Genomic DNA, 18,411 nt, shown 5'->3' on the forward strand with positions numbered 1-18,411 from the left:
TCCAGGGTCAGTGGTGATCAAGGACCATGATGGCCACTGAGTCAACAGCCTTTTGAAGTAAACAGGAGTCCAGCTGGTCTTATTGGCCACCATCATCACGGTGTCTGTAGGCTTTTCTATGGTGACAGTGTGATATATGGTTCCCCCGCCAAGATTATTAGCTCCCCTCTGGTTGCAGTAAGTCCTGCAAGCAGTAGTCTACTCTTTTGGGACACACTCTTGTTGTTTTATGAGAGAAACTCCAGGTCAAGTGATGTTCACACGAGTCGTCATGGTGCCCTGTTGCCCCCGGTTATCTCTCTGGATGTTGGAGTTGGAGGGCCTCCTCACTCGAGGTTGGTGTGCCCACGGAACGAACCCTGCAACTTCAGGGCATGGTTGGTGGTTAGGATCACCACGTGGGGTCCTTTTCCCTTAGGAGGGAGGTGGCCTTTTGGGCTGCTGATTTCCAGGTTTTTAGATACTGCCAGTATCTTGGCCAGATGTGGCAGTGGGCCAAACCCCTTGGTGACCGTAGTTTATCCTACCTGGATGGCATTCTTGCATTGTTCCATTTCAAGTGGTCCCAGGTTTGCACTAATTCTCCAGTGGCGATTCACCTTTCACCGGGAATGTAAAGGTCAAAGGGTTTAGCTAAATTAGGGAGTTCCAGGGCAAGGGTCTGAATTGACTGCTCTTTCCATTCTTGAAAGGCCACTTCTGGATTCTATTCAAAAGGATCATCATCTTTTCCTTTCAGTGTTTCATATAGAGGCCCAGCTAGTAGACTGTAGTTAGGGATCCAGAAGCAGCAAACCCTGGCCTCCCCAGGAACCCCTAAGCTGTCTTCTAGTTTTAGAAAGGGGTAAGGCTGCAAATGGTTTCTTCCCTTTCCTGGGATGGGCTTCTCCGACCTTCTGTGAGAATGAAGCCCAGGCAGGTCACCGCAGTCTGTGATATTTGAGCTTTTTCTTGGACAACTTCTATCCTTTATTGGCTTGGTAGTTCAGAGGCCTCCTTAGTAGGGCTGGCGATCAGAATGTCACCTGCGTACTGAAGGAGGATTTCCTTTTCCAGAGGTAGAACTTTTAGGTCTTTAGCTAAGCTTTCCCCAAAGATGGTGTGGGAATTTTTGCACCCTTGGGGCAAGACGGCCCGGAAGTATTGTTTTAGTTGTACGTTGAGTCCTGCCACTCACAAGCCAAAATTTCTTGTGACTCTGGGACTAATGGAATACAAAAGAAGGCATCATTGAAGACTAATACAGAATACCATGTCCTGGTGGTTGGTAGAATGACCAGCAGGGTGTAGGAATTAGGAGCAGCTGGAGGTATATCCTCGGTGGCTTCACTGACTGTCCTGACATCCTTTACCAGGTCCCCAGCAGCCCATGGGGCTCTCGTGGTCAGACCAATCCCAGAATATGGAGCTCACCTGGGCAGGTACCCCACCCCCACCCCAGCCCACGGGGCTCTCATGGTCAGGCCCCTGCCAGGATACAGAGCTACCCTTGCAGGTACCGTGGCAGGGCTGGGCACACAGGAACTGTGCACATAGCCCTCATTGCAGAGCACCCCCTGCTCACCTGTCGCTCAGAGCTGACACAGAGCACCTCAGAGCAGGACTTGAACTAACAAACAGCAGCTGCGACAGGTCTGTGACCCTGGGCATCACTCTGTGCGGCCTCCCTCCACCTGGTCTTCCAGAGACTTCCACTGCACCCGGGGCACCAGGCCTCTGTCTCCAACCACCACCCACCCCTCCTCTCCCTGACTCCTGGGTTCCTCTCATTAGGAGAGGGTTTTCTTGAAGTTGTCTCCCACTCATGGGCCAGATAAAATGATTAGAAAACAAGCCAAAGCTGCAGCCCCTTGTCTATCCTGACTCTCAGGAGCCCACACCTGTTCCTTGGACCTGGCCGGTTCAGCAAGTTCCATTTTCTGCAACTGTGAGCCCCTGAGGGGTGATGATTGGCTGACCTGGGCAGCCTTACCGTGCCGGCCAGCCCTCCCCAGGTGTGCCTGGGTTGAGATCAATATAAATACCACTCCAGGCAGCAAGAGCCCCTGCAGCCGTGCCTGACGCCATTTTCTCTGCCCTGTCAGCAGTCTCGGGGCTGGGCTGGTGGGAGGGAGTGAGAGGCCACGGCTTTGTGGGTGGCCCAGTGTGAGTGGGGCTCTGCTGGACTTTCTGCAGCAGTTGCCAGGCTGCCACCTGCTAAAGAAGAGGATGTGTCACCCATACCTGCTGCTGGAATTTCTCCCTGGGCAGAGGTGGGGAAGGAAAAAAGCAGTGGGGGCAAGGACAGGACAGGTATCTCAGGCAGGGAAATGGAAATCTTCCAGAAGAGCACCCAGGGCCAGGACTATCCTGGCTGGCCTGCAGGCACCAAGTCGGTCGGCATGCTGTCACTCGTGTGGCTCTATGGCCCTTCCTCTAGGCTTTCAAGTCCTTGTATATATTCAGGTGTTTTACCTGGGACGGGTGGGAATAGTTCAGCAGCAACTGGCCTGGGGCTCAGCTCACGTTTACTCACAGATGCCTCGGCACGGTGCCCCAGCTTTGCAATGAGGACGCTTGTTGCGTGGGGGCTGCTGGCTGAATGGGAGACGATTCCCCACCACTGACCAACTTCAGAATTGTTTACAACTGGAGCAAGTGCCCTGATACGGTTTTCCTCTGTGTAACTGGTGGGTTCTATGTTTTTTTTCTCTTTTTCGTTTTTGGTTCAAGGTAGATTTTATTCCTCTTTTTTGTATTTACAGATATAAGCATGGAAATAATTTATTCATATAAATACATGTATGTGAAGGGAAAAATTGTTTTTTCTGTTTTATTTTTTAAATTTTATTTCTTTTTAATTTTGAATTTTATTTTATATTTTTATACAGCAGGTTCTTATTGGTTATCTATTTTATACATATAAATGTATACATGCCAATCCCAGTCTCTCAACTCCTCCCACCACCACCCCCCCAACAGCTTTCCCCCCTTGTTGTCCATACGTTTGTTGTCTACATCTGTTGCTCTATTTGTGCCTTGCAAAATGGTTAATCTGTACAGTTTTTCTAGGTTCCACATATATGCATGAATATACAAGATTTGTTTTTCTCTTTCTGACTTACTTCACTCTGTATGACACTCTCTAGATCCATCGACGTCTCTACAAAAGACCCAATTTCATTCCTTTTCATGGCTTAGTAATATTCCATTTTATATATGTACCACAGCTTTATGCATTCGTCTGTCTGTGGGCATTTAGGTTGCTTCCATTACCTTGATGTTGTAAAGAGTGAGGCAATGAACATTGCGGTGAATGTCTCTTTTTGATTTATGGTTTTGTCTGGGTATATGTCCAGTACTGGGATTGCTGTATCCTATGGTAATTCTACTGTTAGTTTCTTAAGAAACTCCATATTGTTCTCCATAGTGACTGTATCAATTTATATTCCCAACAATAGTGGAAGACGGTTCCTTTTCTCCACACCCTTTCTAGCATTTTTTGTTTGTAGATTTTCTGATGATGCCCATTCTACCAGGTGTGAGGTGATACCTCATTGTTGAGTCCATTTCCTTGAGCAAGGGGTAGGTCTTGTCTATTACATATTTAGCTTATGGAACGGTATCTGTGCTAATTTCAAACTCTGCTTTTATGCAGCACCCCAACTCACCTTCCACCTTAAACAAGCATAAGTTGGTTTTCTAAACATGAGACCCTGTTCTGTTCTGTAATTCAGTTCATGTGTAGCCAAGTTCACATTCCATGTATTAGTAATACCTTATGATGTTTCTTTTTCTGTGTGATTTTTTCACTTAGAATCACTGTGCCTCAATCCACTCATTATGCTGGTACGGGCCTGGAGACCTAGTTTTCATTGCTGAGAGGTATTCTGTTGTACGTAAGTACCGCAACTTCTTTATCCATTATTTGCTCTCTGGCATATTTAACTTCTGCTACAGAAGAGGTTCCTGTAAACAGAGCTGTCCCAAATTTTGGGGAGGCTGTGTCTTTTTGATTTTAATTTCCCTAAGCTATAGGACCATAAGTGGAAGTGCCCTAGGCTCTGTTGCTTTGTTTTTTAGATGTTTCAGGAAACACCATACACTTCTCCCGAGTGGATGTTGGCAATTTACATCCCGCCCATCAGCATAACAAGGCTCCCAGTTCTCCATGGCCTGTCCTGCCTTTCTGGATTTTACACTTTTTTCAGATGGCCCTTTTGACCGGGGGGAAGTGAGACTTCATTGTAGTGCAGATTTCCTTTGCAAGCTTGCTTGGTTGGCCAAAAAGGGCGTATGCATTTTTTCCTGAATATATTCAGGAAAAAACGCATACGCCCTTTTTGGCCAAGTGCATCATTGTCGACGTTCTGCCTCTTTTCCTATGCTTTAAATGCAATTCCAGTCTACCTCCTGAAATAGGTTTCCTGCAATTCTGCCCCGCTTTCAAGTCCTCTTGGCAGCCTTACTTCAGTATATTTTTGGACGATAGCTGTCATTTATAACTCTGCAGGTTTGTGAATTACAGTGCCCCTGAGCTCCTTTCTTCAACTCGCTTTCTTGTGAGCTGGCCGCAACACCGCAGGATTGCTTCAGGCCCTAATCTGGTTCTGGCACGGCACGCTGAGCCTTTGGTTAATTCCTCTTCCTGGTGGGAAATGAGAGGTAAATTTGCCCGTCCAGACACCTCCAGCTAGTCTCTCATTGGTTCTCCCTATTCCTGTTCATCTTACGCAGAAATTGCAAACTGGGCCAAACAGGAGGTTAAAGGCACTGACTCTCCAAGTCGGGAGAGTGTTAGTAAAGCATCTGGAATGTTGCACCCGAGTACCAGGGTACGAGAACTGAGACATATTTGAACACGTCTCCCGATCACACGGTTGATGATACTCTGGGTTCCACATGCATGTTTTAGCTGAAGGAAGAATCCCTTAAACCTGGAGAGTTGAGACCCGTGGAATGGGTACCATGCAATATGACTTCAAAGGGTCTTCATTTGCTCACCGAACCTCTCCAATCCTATCACTGCTGCGTTTATGCCCCTGTACACACGCTTGATTCTCTTTCGGAGACATAGCAATCCATAGCTTTTAAGATACTTACTAGTCAGGTACATTCTTAGGCGTTTAATATGGGGTGTTGAGTCCATTTCGTTGAGCAAGGAGTAGCTCTTGTCTATTCCATATTTGGCTTAAGGAACTTTATCTGTGCTCATTTCAATCTCTGGTTTTATGCAGCACCCCAACTCACCTTTCCCCTTAAGCAAGCATAAGTTTGTTTTCTACATTTGAGAACCTGTTCTGTTTTGTAATCCAGTTCCTGTGTAGCCAAGTTTACATTCCATGTATTAGTTATATCTTATGATGTTTCTTTTTCTGTGTGACTTATTTCAGTTAGAATCATCATACCTGAATCCACTCATTATGCTGCTACAGGCCTGATGACATAGATTTCATTGCTGAGTGATATTGCATTGTACGTAAGTACCGCAACTTCTTTATCCATTTTTCACTTTCTGCGATATTGAACTTGTTCCGTAAACGAGGTTCTTGTAAACAGAGCCGTCCCAAACTTTGGGGTGGCTGTGTCTTTTTGATTTTAATTTCCCTAAGCTATAGGACCATAAGTGGAAGTGCCCTAGGCTCTGTTGCTTTGTTTTTTAGATGTTTCAGGAAACACCATACACTTCTCCCGAGTGGCTGTTGGCAATTTACATCCCGCCCATCAGCATAACAAGGCTCTCAGTTCTCCATGGCCTGTCCTGCCTTTCTGGATTTTACACTTTTTTCAGATGGCCCTTTTGACCGGGGGGGAAGTGAGACTTCATTGTAGTGCAGATTTCCTTTGCAAGCTTGCTTGGTTGGCCAAAAAGGGCGTATGCGTTTTTTCCTGAATATATTCAGGAAAAAACGCATACGCCCTTTTTGGGCAAGTGCATCATTGTCGACGTTCTGCCTCTTTTCCTATGCTTTAAATGCAATTCCTGTCTACCTCCTGAAATCCGTTTCCTGCAATTCTGCCTTGCTCTCAATGCCTCTTCATAGCCTTACCTGAATATATTTTTTGAAAATAGTTGGCCTTTATAACTCTGCACGTTTTTGAATTGCAGTGGCCCTTAGCTCCATTTTTCAGCTCTTATTTTTGTGATCTTGCCTCATAACCACAGGATTCCTTCAGGCCCTATTCTTCTTGTGGGTCACCTTGCTGTGCCTTTGGTTTATTCTTCTTACTGATGTGAAATTAGAGTGACATGTGCCCATTGAAACCGCTACAGCTAGTTTCTCACTGGTTCCCCCTATTCCCATTCATCCTCCGCACAAACTGCAGACTGTGCGATACCAGAACTTAAAGGCATTGACTCTCTATGTGGGGTATTGTTAGTAAAGCGGCTGGAATGTCGATCCGGAGCCCCAGGAGAGGAAAAATGAGGTGTGTTTTAGAAACCTTTCCCGATCATATGGTATACCAGTCACTGGGTTTCCCAAGCATGGTTTAGCTGCAGGAAGATTCCCTTCAACCTGGAGTGTTGGGACCCTTGGAATGAGTAGCATGAAGTATTGCATTAAACTTTTGGCAGTTGCTCACCAAAGCTCACCAATCCTCTCAGCCCCAAGTGTCCAGCCTTATGTCCTATCCAGCTGTGGGTTTATATGTGGTCAATCCAGGTTGCATCACAGCCCCTGAGCAAATTTTGTAAGAATTTTTCTCTCTTTCATTGTTTCTGCGTTTTGTTTTTAAAATTTATTTCTATAATGGGGTTTAGCTCATTTTCACTGCTGTGTTTGTGCCGCTCTGCACACACTTGATTCCCTTATGGAGATATATCAATACATGGGTTTTAAGATTCTTATTACTCAGATATATTTCTCTGCGGTGTATAGGGTGTGTTGAGGCCAGTTCATTGAGCAAGGTGTAGATCTTGTCTAATATCTATTTGGTTTATTGAACGGTATCTGTGCTAATTTCAAACTCTGGTTTTATGCATCACCCCACCTCTCCTTTCCCCTTAAGCTGACATAAGTGTGTTTTCTAAATGTGAGACACTGTTCTGTTCTGTAATTCATTTCTTGTGCAGCCATATTTACCCTCCCTCTATAAGTGATATCTTATGATATGTTTCTTTTTCTGTTTGACTTATTTCAAGTAGTATTATCGGACCTAAATCCACTCTTTATCCTTCTACTAACCTTATTACATTGATTTCATGGTGGAGATATTCCATTGTACATAAGTACCACATCTTCTTTATCCATTGTTCTCTTTCCTGGGATATTTAAGGTGTACTGAAGTTGAGGTTCTTGTAAACAGAGTAGCCCTAAACTGTGGTGTGCTTGTGTCTTGTTGATTTTTAGACTTCCCTAGATATACTCCCATGATTGGAAGTGTCCTATGCTCTGTAGCTCTGTTTTTTAGATGATTTAGGAACCACCATACACTTCTCCAGAGTGGCTCTCGGCAGTTCACACACTGCCCATCAGCGTATAAAGGCTCCCTGTTCTCCATGGCCTGTCCTGCATTTCTGGTTTTTACAATTTTTTAGGATGGCCCTTTTGACCGGTGGGAAATGAGACTTCTTTGTTGTGCACATTTGCATTGCTTGCTTGTTTCGTTGCCCATAAAGTGCTTATGCATTTTTTCCTGGGTATAATCAGGAAAAAACGCATACGTCCTTTTGGGCCAACTGCATCATTGTCGAAATTCTGCCGCTTTTCATGTGCTTTAAAGACGAGTCCAATCTATCTCTTGAAATCTGTTTCTTGCAATTCTGTCTTGCATTCAGATCCTCTTCTTTGCCTTACCTCAACATATTTTTGGACGTTAGTTTTCATTTATAACTCTGCAGGTTTGTGAATTGCAGTGACCCTGAGCTCCATTTTTTAAGTTGCTCTTTTGTGAGCTGGCCTCAAACCCGCAGGATTGCTTCAGGCCCTATTTTGGCTCCGGCGAGGCGGGCTGAGCCTTTTTTCAATTCTTATTCTTAATGGGAAATTAGACTGATATGTGCCCGTCCAAACCCCTACAACTATTCTCTCATTGGTTCCCCCTCTTCCCGTTCATCCTCCTCACAATTTGCAAAATGTGTGAAACAGAAGTTGAAATGTGCTGATTCTCCAAGTGGGGAGATTCTAAGTAACGTGGCTGGAATGGTGAACAGGAGCACCAGGAGAGGATAAATGAGCTGCATTTTAGACACATCTCCCGATCACATGGTGTACAGTCCTCTGGGTTTTCCATGCATGTTTTAGCTGTAGGAAGATCCCTTGAACCTGCAGATTTGGGACCCATTGAATGGGTACCAGGTAGTATTACTTTAAAGGGTGTGCATTTCCTCACCCAACCTCACATTTCTCTTAGTGCAAACAGTTTCCAGCCTTATGTCTCATCCTGCTGTGGGTCTAGATGTGTTCAATCCATGTTGCATCACCGTCCCTGAGGAAAAGTTGTAAGAGGTTTTCTCTGTCTCTCTGTCGTTTATTTTTTTCAATTTATTACTATATTGGTTACAGCTGATTTTCAAAGCTCTGTTTCTTGCTGCTGTACATCCACTTGATTCACGTACAGAGAGACATCAGTAAATTCTTTTTCAGATTCTTACCAGTCGTATATATTCTTTTCCGGTGACTTGAGTGTGCTGAGTGCAGTTCTTTTAGCTACCGTGTAGGCCTTGTTGATTATCAGTTTGGTATTTGGAATGGTATCTTTGCTAATTTCAACCTCCTGGATGATGCCTCACCCCTCCCCACCTTTCCCGTTTAGCAGCCTTATGCGTCTTTTCTACATATTTGACTATGTTTTTATTTTGTAATTTATTTCATGTGTAGCCATTTTGGATTCCACCTTTAAGTGATATCTTATGATATGTGTCTTTTTCTTTTTGAATTATGTCACTTAGAAAGATCATACGTAACTCCTCCGGAGTTGTTACAACTGGCCATATTTCATTGATTTCCAGGCTGAATAATATTCCACTCTACCTAAGTACCACATCTCTATCCATTTTTTTCCCTCCAGAGACATTTAAGTTATATCCTAGTCGAGGATCTTTTAAACAGAGAGGGGGTAAACATTGGGGTGCCTGTGTCCTCTTGATTTTTGTTTTTCCCAAGATATACGCCCATGAGTGCAAGTGCCCTATGCTCTGTAGCTCATTTTTTAGATGCTTTAGTAAACACAATACACTTCTCCAGAATGGCCGTTGGCAATATACATTTCCACTATAAGTCTCACAGGGCTCCCTCTTCTCCTTGCCCTGTCCTGCATTTCTGTTATTTACGCTTTATGAGGATGGCTCTTCTGACTGATGCGAAGTGATATCTTTTGTAGTATTGACTTCCAGTGCCCACCTATTTGGTTGGCTAAAAAAGTGTATGCCCTTTTCTTGAATATATACAGAAAAAAACGCATACACCCTTTTTGGCCAACTGCAATGTTGGCAATGTTCAGCTCCTTTTCTTGTGCTTAATGGTGAGTCCTTTCTACCTCCTCAAATCCCTTTCCTGACATTCTCCCTTGCTTACAAGTCCTTTTCTCTGACTTTCCTCAAGACATTTTTCAGTGATGGATATTTTCAACTCTGCAGTTTCGTGAATTTTACTGCCCCTGAGTTCCATTGTTCAACTTGTGTTTATGGGAACTGGCCACAAAGCAGTGGGATTTCCTCAAGCCCTATACTGTTTCCATGGGCAACCCTAGCCTTTGGTCAATTTGTCTTCCTGATTGGAAATTAGAGTGACATGTGCCTGTCTGAACACCTAGGACTTGTCTCTCATTGTTCCTCATCCTTCCGCTTCATCCTCTGGACAAATTCCAAACTGTACGCAACAGGATGTTGACAGTGCTGACATCTCCAAGTGGGGAGACTGTTAGTAAAGACGCTGGAGGGGTGAACCCGAGCACCAGGAGATGAGGAGATGAGATGCCTTTTCCAAACTCTTCCCGATCAGACGGTATACCATCCTCTGGGTGTGACAGACATGTTTTAGCAGTAGGAAGAGTCCCATTCATGTAAGGAGAACACCAGGGCTTTTTCAAAATCAGTGTCTCCCCGAAACCCAAACTGGGGAATTTTTTAAGCTACGGCTACACATATGTTCATTAAGGGCCTTGGGAAGTAGGCAGAATCCAAACTTTAGATGATTGAAGTCTTCAGGGTCAGAAGCACTCACCACCAGCTTCCCTTAGGTTACACTTTAACTGTCATTGATAGATGATGTCAATAAAAATATCTATTCTTTTTCAGATTATTTCCCCTTATAGGTTATTGCAAAATGTTGAGTGTAGTTCCCTGTGCTATACAGTAGTTCCTTGTTGATGATCTATTTTATACATAGCAGTGTGTATGTGTTAATCCCAAACTGTTAATTTATCCCTCCTCCCACCTTTCCCCTTTGGTAATAATAAATTATAAGATTTTATACTTCTCAGAAATGGGGGAGCTGAAAGAGAGGTATCATTTTCAATGGAAAAGCATTTAAAACAAGATTGAAGCTTTAACCAAGATTATTAGATGTACATCCTTGGAAAGAAATCACTTCGTTTCTCTAATATTGACCTGACAAATAAGACAAACCTTTTCACTGAACTTGCTTATAATAAAGTGATGGAAATATCAAATGGAAGTGTTAGAAACATCTTATTTTACCCGAGCCTTATATACTGTTCTATGTTAACTACAGTTTGGCTCACACATCTGTTCATTGAGGTTACAATAGTCTCAATTTCTGTTACTGATCCTCCAGAGTGGACCCCAACAAGTGTCCCCCTGCCCAGTGTCATTGGGGCCAACAGATCGAGACTGAGTTTGGTTCACAAGCAAAGGAAACTTTATATTTTGATCAGAGAATGGAGAGGTGAGAGCATGCACTACCCCATGGGCTGTGGGCTGGGCTGCTGTGTAGAGATCCTGTCAGAGTCAGTGGGAGGGAGGGGGCGGAGCTCTCGAGGGCCGGGTTGGCTGCAGCTCAGGCTCTATATCGCGGAGTCTGCACTGGGCCCCAGGAGCTGAGGTGTCGACCCAGCCATTCTGCACTAGGAACTCTGGTCTGAAGTGCCGGGTGTGGAACCTCTGCATGCGGGACCCTAGGAGCACATGAAATTAGACAAAGCACAAAGGATAAAAAAGGTTAGACTTGACTTTATTGCCCAGATTCTATTTTTATCTCCCAGGGATTTTTAATGGGCTTTGCTGGGGACAAACCCCTCCTCTGCCTTTTGTCCCGTTCCTCATTCTTGGAGTGCTGAGGGTGCAGACCCTTCTTCTGTAACTGCTGAGTGCTGAGTTGGGAGCCCTCATACCCGGGGGCGAGGGTCAGAGCTTCTCCCCAGCAGCCTCCAGGCCCCCTGCCTCCCTGCTCGTCCACCTGAGCACCAGCATTGGAAGTGTTATAGATTCTAATGACCTTTAAGGGTCCAGGAAAGAGATGAGCAGAGACGCTGTGGGGGCCGGTTTCACCCCGCCCCACATTTGTTCGGCCACCTCAGGCTGACCGTTTCTGCCAGCCTAGATGCTCTGACCAGTAGTCTGCGCTTTCTTCAATTAGGCCCCTGAATTAACGTACAAACAGCACCAGGTGTCAGAGCCCTGCCCGCTCAACTCCCAGACAATCCAGGGTCAGTGGTGATCAAGGACCATGATGGCCACTGAGTCAACAGCCTTTTGAAGTAAACAGGAGTCCAGCCGGTCTTATTGGCCACCATCATCACGGTGTCTGTAGGCTTTTCTATGGTGACAGTGTGATATATGGTTCCCCCGCCAAGATTATTAGCTCCCCTCTGGTTGCAGTAAGTCCTGCAAGCAGTAGTCTACTCTTTTGGGACACACTCTTGTTGTTTTATGAGAGAAACTCCAGGTCAAGTGATGTTCACACGAGTCGTCATGGTGCCCTGTTGCCCCCGGTTATCTCTCTGGATGTTGGAGTTGGAGGGCCTCCTCACTCGAGGTTGGTGTGCCCACGGAACGAACCCTGCAACTTCAGGGCATGGTTGGTGGTTAGGATCACCACGTGGGGTCCTTTTCCCTTAGGAGGGAGGTGGCCTTTTGGGCTGCTGATTTCCAGGTTTTTAGATACTGCCAGTATCTTGGCCAGATGTGGCAGTGGGCCAAACCCCTTGGTGACCGTAGTTTATCCTACCTGGATGGCATTCTTGCATTGTTCCATTTCAAGTGGTCCCAGGTTTGCACTAATTCTCCAGTGGCGATTCACCTTTCACCGGGAATGTAAAGGTCAAAGGGTTTAGCTAAATTAGGGAGTTCCAGGGCAAGGGTCTGAATTGACTGCTCTTTCCATTCTTGAAAGGCCACTTCTGGATTCTATTCAAAAGGATCATCATCTTTTCCTTTCAGTGTTTCATATAGAGGCCCAGCTAGTAGACTGTAGTTAGGGATCCAGAAGCAGCAAACCCTGGCCTCCCCAGGAACCCCTAAGCTGTCTTCTAGTTTTAGAAAGGGGTAAGGCTGCAAATGGTTTCTTCCCTTTCCTGGGATGGGCTTCTCCGACCTTCTGTGAGAATGAAGCCCAGGCAGGTCACCGCAGTCTGTGATATTTGAGCTTTTTCTTGGACAACTTCTATCCTTTATTGGCTTGGTAGTTCAGAGGCCTCCTTAGTAGGGCTGGCGATCAGAATGTCACCTGCGTACTGAAGGAGGATTTCCTTTTCCAGAGGTAGAACTTTTAGGTCTTTAGCTAAGCTTTCCCCAAAGATGGTGTGGGAATTTTTGCACCCTTGGGGCAAGACGGCCCGGAAGTATTGTTTTAGTTGTACGTTGAGTCCTGCCACTCACAAGCCAAAATTTCTTGTGACTCTGGGACTAATGGAATGCAAAAGAAGGCATCATTGAAGACTAATACGGAATACCATGTCCTGGTGGTTGGTAGAATGACCAGCAGGGTGTAGGAATTAGGAGCAGCTGGAGGTATATCCTCGGTGGCTTCACTGACTGTCCTGACATCCTTTACCAGGTCCCCAGCAGCCCATGGGGCTCTCGTGGTCAGACCAATCCCAGAATATGGAGCTCACCTGGGCAGGTACCCCACCCCCACCCCAGCCCACGGGGCTCTCATGGTCAGGCCCCTGCCAGGATATAGAGCTACCCTTGCAGGTACCGTGGCAGGGCTGGGCACACAGGAACTGTGCACATAGCCCTCATTGCAGAGCACCCCCAGCTCACCTGTCACTCAGAGCTGACACAGAGCACCTCAGAGCAGGACTTGAACTAACAAACAGCAGCTGCGACAGGTCTGTGACCCTGGGCATCACTCTGTGCGGCCTCCCTCCACCTGGTCTTCCAGAGACTTCCACTGCACCCGGGGCACCAGGCCTCTGTCTCCAACCACCACCCACCCCTCCTCTCCCTGACTCCTGGGTTCCTCTCATTAGGAGAGGGTTTTCTTGAAGTTGTCTCCCACTCATGGGCCAGATAAAATGATTAGAAAACAAGCCAAAGCTGCAGCCCCTTGTCTATCCTGACTCTCAGGAGCCCACACCTGTACCTTGGACCTGGCCGGTTCAGCAAGTTCCATTTTCTGCAACTGTGAGCCCCTGAGGGGTGATGATTGGCTGACCTGGGCAGCCTTACCGTGCCGGCCAGCCCTCCCCAGGTGTGCCTGGGTTGAGATCAATATAAATACCACTCCAGGCAGCAAGAGCCCCTGCAGCCGTGCCTGACGCCATTTTCTCTGCCCTGTCAGCAGTCTCGGGGCTGGGCTGGTGGGAGGGAGTGAGAGGCCACGGCTTTGTGGGTGGCCCAGTGTGAGTGGGGCTCTGCTGGACTTTCTGCAGCAGTTGCCAGGCTGCCACCTGCTAAAGAAGAGGATGTGTCACCCATACCTGCTGCTGGAATTTCTCCCTGGGCAGAGGTGGGGAAGGAAAAAAGCAGTGGGGGCAAGGACAGGACGGGTATCTCAGGCAGGGAAATGGAAATCTTCCAGAAGAGCACCCAGGGCCAGGACTATCCTGGCTGGCCTGCAGGCACCAAGTCGGTCGGCATGCTGTCACTCGTGTGGCTCTATGGCCCTTCCTCTAGGCTTTCAAGTCCTTGTATATATTCAGGTGTTTTACCTGGGACGGGTGGGAATAGTTCAGCAGCAACTGGCCTGGGGCTCAGCTCACGTTTACTCACAGATGCCTCGGCACGGTGCCCCAGCTTTGCAATGAGGACGCTTGTTGCGTGGGGGCTGCTGGCTGAATGGGAGACGATTCCCCACCACTGACCAACTTCAGAATTGTTTACAACTGGAGCAAGTGCCCTGATACAGTTTTCCTCTGTGTAACTGTTGGGTTCTATGTTTTTTTTCTCTTTTTCGTTTTTGGTTCAAGGTAGATTTTATTCCTCTTTTTTGTATTTACAGATATAAGCATGGAAATAATTTATTCATATAAATACATGTATGTGAAGGGAAAAATTGTTTTTTCTGTTTTATTTTTTAAATTTTATTTCTTTTTAATTTTGAATTTTATTTTATATTTTTATACAGCAGGTTCTTATTGGTTATCTATTTTATACATATAAATGTATACATGCCAATCCCAGTCTCTCAACTCCTCCCACCACCACCCCCCCAACAGCTTTCCCCCCTTGTTGTCCATACGTTTGTTGTCTACATCTGTTGCTCTATTTGTGCCTTGCAAAATGGTTAATCTGTACAGTTTTTCTAGGTTCCACATATATGCATGAATATACAAGATTTGTTTTTCTCTTTCTGACTTACTTCACTCTGTATGACACTCTCTAGATCCATTGACGTCTCTACAAAAGACCCAATTTCATTCCTTTTCATGGCTTAGTAATATTCCATTTTATATATGTACCACAGCTTTATGCATTCGTCTGTCTGTGGGCATTTAGGTTGCTTCCATTACCTTGATGTTGTAAAGAGTGAGGCAATGAACATTGCGGTGAACGTCTCTTTTTGATTTATGGTTTTGTCTGGGTATATGTCCAGTACTGGGATTGCTGTATCCTATGGTAATTCTACTGTTAGTTTCTTAAGAAACTCCATATTGTTCTCCATAGTGACTGTATCAATTTATATTCCCAACAATAGTGGAAGACGGTTCCTTTTCTCCACACCCTTTCTAGCATTTTTTGTTTGTAGATTTTCTGATGATGCCCATTCTACCAGGTGTGAGGTGATACCTCATTGTTGAGTCCATTTCCTTGAGCAAGGGGTAGGTCTTGTCTATTACATATTTAGCTTATGGAACGGTATCTGTGCTAATTTCAAACTCTGCTTTTATGCAGCACCCCAACTCACCTTCCACCTTAAACAAGCATAAGTTGGTTTTCTAAACATGAGACCCTGTTCTGTTCTGTAATTCAGTTCATGTGTAGCCAAGTTCACATTCCATGTATTAGTAATACCTTATGATGTTTCTTTTTCTGTGTGATTTTTTCACTTAGAATCACTGTGCCTCAATCCACTCATTATGCTGGTACGGGCCAGGAGACATAGTTTTCATTGCTGAGAGGTATTCTGTTGTACGTAAGTACCGCAACTTCTTTATCCATTATTTGCTCTCTGGCATATTTAACTTGTGCTACAGAAGAGGTTCCTGTAAACAGAGCTGTCCCAAATTTTGGGGAGGCTGTGTCTTTTTGATTTTAATTTCCCTAAGCTATAGGACCATAAGTGGAAGTGCCCTAGGCTCTGTTGCTTTGTTTTTTAGATGTTTCAGGAAACACCATACACTTCTCCCGAGTGGATGTTGGCAATTTACATCCCGCCCATCAGCATAACAAGGCTCCCAGTTCTCCATGGCCTCTCCTGCCTTTCTGGATTTTACACCATTTTCAGATGGCCCTTTTGACCGGGGAAAGTGAGACTTCATTGTAGTGCAGATTTCCTTTGCAAGCTTGCTTGGTTGGCCAAAAAGGGCGTATGCGTTTTTTCCTGAATATATTCAGGAAAAAACGCATACGCCCTTTTTGGCCAAGTGCATCAATTTCAACGTTCTGCCTCTTTTCCTATGCTTTAAATGCAATTCCAGTCTACCTCCTGAAATCGGTTTCCTGCAATTCTGCCCCGCTTTCAAGTCCTCTTGGCAGCCTTACTTCAGTATATTTTTGGACGATAGCTGTCATTTATAACTCTGCAGGTTTGTGAATTACAGTGCCCCTGAGCTCCTTTCTTCAACTCGCTTTCTTGTGAGCTGGCCACAACACCGCACGATTGCTTCAGGCCCTAATCTGGTTCCGGAATGGCACGCTGAGCCTTTGGTTAATTCCTCTTCCTGGTGGGAAATGAGAGTTAAATTTGCCCGTCCAGACACCTCCAGTTAGTCTCTCATTGGTTCTCCCTATTCCTGTTCATCTTCCGCAGAAATTGCAAACTGGGCCATACAGGAGGTTAAAGGCACTGACTCTCCAAGTCGGGAGAGTGTTAGTAAAGTATCTGGAATGTTGCACCCGAGTACCAGGGGATGAAAACGGAGACATATTTGAACACGTCTCCCGATCACACGTTTGATCATACTCTGGGTTACACATGCATGTTTTAGCTGAAGGAAGAATCCCTTAATCCTGGAGAGTTGAGACCCGTGGAATGGGTACCATGCAATATGACTTCAAAGGGTCTTCATTTGCTCACCGAACCTCTCCAATCCTATCACTGCTGCGTTTATGCCCCTGTACACACGCTTGATTCTCTTTCAGAGACATAGCAATCCATAGGTTTTAAGATGCTTACTAGTCAGGTACATTCTTAGGCATTTAATATAGGGTGTTGAGTCCATTTCGTTGAGCAAGGAGTAGCTCTTTTCTATTCCATATTTGGCTTAAGGAACTTTATGTGTGCTCATTTCAATCTCTGGTTTTATGCAGCACCCCAACTCACCTTTCCCCTTAAGCAAGCATAAGTTTGTTTTCTACATTTGAGAACCTGTTCTGTTTTGTAATTCAGTTCCTGTGTAGCCAAGATTACATTCCGTGTATTAGTGATGTCTTATGATGTTTATTTTTCTCTGTGACTTATTTCAGTTAGAATCATCATACCTGAATCCACTCATTATGCTGCTACAGGCCTCATGACATAGATTTCATTGCTGAGTGATATTGCATTGTACGTAAGTACCACAACTTCTTTATCCATTTTTCACTTTCTGCGATATTGAACTTGTACCGTAAACGAGGTTCTTGTAAACAGAGCCGTCCCAAACTTTGGGGTGGCTGTGTCTTTTTGATTTTAATTTCCCTAACCTATAGGACCATAAGTGGAAGTGCCCTAGGCTCTGTTGCTTTGTTTTTCAGATGTTTCAGGAAACACCATACACTTCTCCCGAGTGGCTGTTGGCTATTTACATCCCGCCCATCAGCATAACAAGGCTCCCAGTTCTCCATGGCCTGTCCTGCCTTTCTGGATTTTAAACTTTTTTCAGATGGCCCTTTTGACCGGGGGGAAGTGAGACTTCATTGTAGTGCAGATTTCCTTTGCAAGCTTGCTTGGTTGGCCAAAAAGGGCGTATGCGTTTTTTCCTGAATATATTCAGGAAAAAACGCATACGCCCTTTTTGGCCAAGTGCATCAATTTCAACGTTCTGTCTCTTTTCCTATGGTTTAAATGCAATTCCAGTCTACCTCCTGAATTCGGTTGCCTGCAATTCTGCCCCGCTTTCAAGTCCTCTTGGCAGCCTTACTTCAGTACATTTTTGGACGATAGCTGTCATTTATAACTCTGCATGTTTGTGAATTACAGTGCCCCTGAGCTCCTTTCTTCAACTCGCTCTCTTGTGAGCTGGCCGCAACACCGCAGGATTGCTTCAGGCCCTAATCTGGTTCCGGCACGGCACGCTGAGCCTTTGGTTAATTCCTCTTCCTGGTGGGAAATGAGAGTTAAATTTGCCCGTCCAGACACCTCCAGCTAGTCTCTCATTGGTTCTCCCTATTCCTGTTCATCTTCCGCAGAAATAGCAAACTGGGCCAAACAGGAGGTTAAAGGCACTGACTCTCCAAGTCGGGAGAGTGTTAGTAAAGCATCTGGAATGTTGCACCCGAGTACCAGGGGACGAAAACTGAGACATATTTGAACACGTCTCCCGATCACACGGTTGATCATACTCTGGGTTCCACATGCATGTTTTAGCTGAAGGAAGAATCCCTTAATCCTGGAGAGTTGAGACCCGTGGAATGGGTAGCATGCAATATGACTTCAAAGGGTCTTCATTTGCTCACTGAACCTCTCCAATCCTATCACTGCTGCGTTTATGCCCCTGTACACACGCTTGATTCTCTTTCAGAGACATAGCAATCCATAGGTTTTAAGCTACTTCCTAGTCTGGTACATTCTTAGGCGTTTCATATGGGGTGTTGAGTCCATTTCGTTGAGCAAGGAGTAGCTCTTGTCTATTCCATATTTGGCTTAAGGAACTTTATCTGTGCTCATTTTAATCTCTGGTTTTATGCAGCATCCCAACTCACCTTTCCCGTTAAGCCAGCAT

This window comes from Orcinus orca, chromosome 6 (assembly GCF_937001465.1).
Source record: "Orcinus orca chromosome 6, mOrcOrc1.1, whole genome shotgun sequence".
Lineage (NCBI taxonomy): Eukaryota > Metazoa > Chordata > Mammalia > Artiodactyla > Delphinidae > Orcinus > Orcinus orca.